The sequence below is a fragment of the Nothobranchius furzeri genome, unplaced genomic scaffold, assembly GCF_043380555.1.
Source record: "Nothobranchius furzeri strain GRZ-AD unplaced genomic scaffold, NfurGRZ-RIMD1 Scf299, whole genome shotgun sequence".
Taxonomy (NCBI): domain Eukaryota; kingdom Metazoa; phylum Chordata; class Actinopteri; order Cyprinodontiformes; family Nothobranchiidae; genus Nothobranchius; species Nothobranchius furzeri.
The window spans coordinates 2,518-7,282 of record NW_027223314.1 but is presented as its reverse complement, the minus strand read 5'-3'; the positions used below and the strand labels follow the sequence as shown (position 1 = coordinate 7,282).

General features: G+C 41.8%; 1 pseudogene; it reads right to left on the bottom strand.

Moving 5' to 3' along the window:
• Positions 1–682: 682 nt before the first annotated feature.
• LOC129159807 (protein NLRC3-like) lies at positions 683–4,176 on the bottom strand (annotated as a pseudogene).
• Between the last annotated feature and the right edge of the window lie 589 nt (positions 4,177–4,765).

Genomic DNA, 4,765 nt, shown 5'->3' with positions numbered 1-4,765 from the left:
CCACCACCCCCCCGGGGCGCCACGATCCTGCAGGGAGAATTTAAGTGGGCACTGAGAATTCTCTGTTGATGCAAACACATCCACGACTGCCTGACCGAACCTCATCCAGACCTGATTCACCACTTAAGGATGAAGCCTCCAATCTGCGTAGATTGGATTGCCTCTGGATAGCAGATCAGCTCCGTAATTCAGAATTCCTGGTATATGAGTCGCTCTCAGGGACTGCAGGTTCAAACTGCTCCAAATGATCAGTTTATGTGATCATGTGTAAACAGGGGGACCTCAGACCTCCCTATCTGTTGACACATTTTTAACACAGTGGGGAAATTCACTAGTTACAGGTGTCTTTAGCAACAGGATAAAAACACTTTATGAATTATTTAGTTGGATTAAATCCTTGGGAAATGAGTAATAAGCTGTTTTAGGAAGGTGGAGAGTAACGGGTTACGGCACTGTGTGAAACTTGGGGGGTGGGGTGGGGTGGGGGTGGGGGGGGGGGGCTCCTAAGGCATCTGTTCCTCATGACCTGATGGGAATCAGCCTGTACAGACTTTCCCTCCTGATGCTTTCCAACAGCTGCTTTCCTTCATCACTTTAACAGTCAGTGAGTCACTATGATTTTCCTATATTTCACTCACATTTATGGTGGTGGCAATGTTTATGAAACTTCAGATCTGCTGTATTTGATTTCACTTTTGCATCAACAAGAGTTCAGCAGTACTAACAGCAGTCGTGTGAGCACGGGAATAACACAACAGTCTTGTGTTTCGGTTTATCGTCTGTGAAATATTCACCTGAAATGATAAAATATATACAGCTACTTACAGATAAATAATTAGGTGCATTTCCTGTGCCCTCAGTGACATTAGGCCCAAGGTGAGATTATTATTAGCATAGCGATTAGAAAATAGAGCCAAAGGAACTGTTTTAACATCAGCACGCCACACCAAGCACTACAGCTTTGTCTGCTGTCTGTACAAATTATTACATTTACCTATTTATTGAATCTGAATTATGACTTCAGTTCAAACCAATATAGGGTCTTGAAATGTATTTTCACTGAGTTACTTTTAGCTACTCAAAACACAAACCTAGAGTTATTAGGCTACTTAATAACAACGCTTCATGATTCTTTGAAATTCTTCTACACTTCTTGTCACGTTTAGGAGCAGGAGGTTAGGACCCAAGATGCAGACCCAGGATGACACGAGGCAGGAATGTTAAATAAAGAAGAATCCTTTATTTAGGATGACAAAATAAAAATCCAAAAGGGGCAGGAGGCAAAAAACCCAATAACAAAATGAAGCAGGGAAAAATCCAAAAGCTCACTTCATGAGCAGAGAACCAGAGACCAGGAGGGAGAGACAACAAACAACGCTGACATAAAACAACAATGGACCGACAAGAACAATGAGACAAGGAGGGCTTATTTAGACAGGGAGGAGCAATTAGGGAAACAGGAAGCAGGTGTATGGAGTGAGGCTGGAGGAAGGCAGGTGACAACAATTATCTGGATGGGGAAGAGAACCAGAGGAGGGCAGATGAACCTAACACTATATAAAACACAAAACTAAACCTAAAGACTAAGGGAAGGACTCACACAAACACATACACATACTGACACTCACAAACTCATACACATACAAGAGGCTGTGGCTACAACTTAAGACACACAACAGAGATGCAGACAAAGGACACATGAGGGCGCTAAGAGAACACAAAAGGAGAACCTGGAGTAGGAACTGGAGGAGCTGGGGAACAAAGGGACACAGAACATGACACTTCTATCTCTAATAACCTAGTGAATAACTTCCCTCAGTCCGTTTCTAATTATTCAATCAACTTGCAAAAGCAAAACTTCATGAAGTTATTTAATTTTTTATCTTATTGTTAAAAATCAAATGTTATTGTCCTAAAAATCTTGTCATCTTTCGACTGTAGCATTAAATATTCTTAATAACTAGAAATGTAACATCTATAAAGCATCAAATCAAATAAATCTGACAAATAAGGGAAAAATGTCTGTGTTTATGTCCCCATCTTCACAGATTTAACAATTAGTCTTAGATACATTCAATTGTGGTGAACTGTTTATTTGCGTTTTATACAAACAATTGTCTGACATGTAAAATAGTAACATTTAAAGTTTGGATGTAAGAGGTGAAAATAAAGATTTTAAAAGTTCCAAATCTCCCAGTTGCCCCTCCACCTTCTACAGGTAAAAATTACATCTAGTTATACATTTATAAGTTGGATTTGACTGAAGATTTGTGTTTTTTTATCTGAGATTATTGTTTTTATACTTTTATTAACTGATTCAATTATGTCCTCCCACTAAAACTGACACAACCATTTCTTCAGGTCAAACACCTCCAGATCTTTTTCTGAAGACAGTAGGATAAAGACCAGCGCTGACCACTGAGCAGGAGACAGTGTCTGTAGAGAGACGTCCTGAACTCAGAGACTGTTGGATCTCCTCCACCAGACAAAGATGATTCAGTTCATTCAGACAGTAGAGCAGGTTGATGCTTGTCTCCACAGACAGACTCTCATTGAGCTTCTTGTTGATGTGATCAACTGTTTCCTGATTGGATCTGCTTCCTGTCTTCCCCAGCAGGTCTTTTAGGAGAGTCTGATTGGCCGGCCGGGACAGACCAAGGAGAAAGCGTCCAGGTGTCCATTTGGACTCTCAAAGGCCTTGTTCACAGCACTCTGATAGAGATCATTTAGATTTGGACCGCTGAAAAGTTTAGACCACAGAGAATGTTGCTGTTTGTCTTCCATTAGATTGACACCAGAGCTGATGAAGGTCATATCGACATGCAGAGCAGCCAGAAACTCCTGAACACTCAGGTGGATGAAGCAGAAGACCTTTACCTGGTACAGTCCTGTCTCTTCTACAAAGATCTGTGTGAACACTCCTGAGTACACTGAGGCTGCTCTGATATCGATGCCACACTCTGTCAGGTCTGATTCGTAGAAGATCGGGTTTCCTTTCTGCAGCTGATCAAAAGCCAGTTTTCCCAGAGACTCAATCATCTTCCTGCTCTCTGGACTCCAATGTGGATCTGCCTCAGCTCCTCCATCATACTTGACCTTCACTTTGGCCTGAACAACCAGGAAGTGAATGTACATCTGAGTCAGGGTCTTGGGCAGCTTTCCCCCATCTTTGTTTTTAAACACCTTCTCCAGAACTGTAGCAGTGATCCAGCAGAAGACTGGGATGTGACACATGATGTGAAGGCTTCGTGATGTCTTGATGTGGAGGATAATCCTGATGGCCTGCTCCGCATCTCTGAATCTCTTCCTGAAGTACTCCTCCTTCTGTGGGTCAGTGAACCCTCTGACCTCTGTTACAATGCCAACACACTCAGAGGGGATCTGATTGGCTGCTGCGGGTCTTGTGGTTATCCAGAGGCGAGCAGAAGGAAGCAGGTTCCCCCTGATGAGGTCTGTCAGTAGAACTTCCAATGAGGAGGACTCTGTGACATCAGTCAGGATCTTACTGTGGTGGAAGTCCAGAGGAAGTCGACACTCATCCAGACCATCTGAGATGAACACGACCTGGAACTCTTCAAAGCTCCTGTTATTTTTGGTTTCAGTGAAGAAGTGATGAACAAGTTCCACCAAACTAAACTTCTTTTCTTTTAGCACTTTCAGTTCTCTGAAGGAGAACGGAAACATGAAGTGGATGTTCTGGTAGGCGTTGTCTTCAGCCCGGTCCAGAGTGAACTTCTGAGTTAAGACCGTTTTGCCAATACTAGCCACTCCCTTTGAGATCACTGTTCTAACAAGTTCGTCTCTCCCAGGTGGGAGTTTGAAGAGGTCTCGTCTGATTGTCGTTTCTAGTTTTTTTAGTTTCCTGGACGCCACTTCAATCTCTCTGATCTCATGTTCATTGTTGACCTCTCCAGTCCCTCCCTCTGTGATGTAGAGCTCAGTGTAGATCTCATTCAGATGTGTTGGGTTTCCTGCTTTAGCAATCCCCTCAAACACACACTGGAACCTCTTCTTCAGGCCAGATTTAAGTTTACGTTGACTAAATGCAACACAACATAAAGTATGTCAGGGTGTATTTTATGTAAGTACACGGGAAACTTGATACTTCTGCAAATAACTTGTTTGATTAATCTTTGTACCTGTTTGCAGATGGTCAGCCAGCTGGTCCTGCTTCATTCTTTTGAGGAAGTGTTATGGGAAACTTTATGTTAATTAATTCTTGATCATGGACTCAATCAACTGAATGTAAATGTATTGTTCTATGTCTCTTTGCATGACACACACACACACACACACACACACACACACACACACACACACACACACACACACACACACACACACACACACACACACACACACACAATCTCTCTCTCTCTCTCTCTTTTATCTCTTGGTATAAATAAACTCTGTGACCTGTTGTTTGGGGCATTTTGCCACAGTTATAACTGTTTGACGTGTCTGCTCATTGTCTCCTTCTCTCTTCACTATAGGAAATGGGTTATTGATAAACATATTGATAAAATCCATGACATTTTTTGGTCATTCAAAAGCCATAGTAAATCATCTTTACTTCCAGGTTTCCCCCTTTACCATTACCTAAAACTAAAAAACTCAAATGAAGAGAACAGTCATTGTCCAGATGGTCTAATCTATTTTTACTTTCTTTATAAAGCTCCATGGCAGCCATGACACCTAATAAAAACATGATTTCTCATGTACTTTACTGGTCTTTGTAAAACGTCATTCTCCTATAAAATGAAAA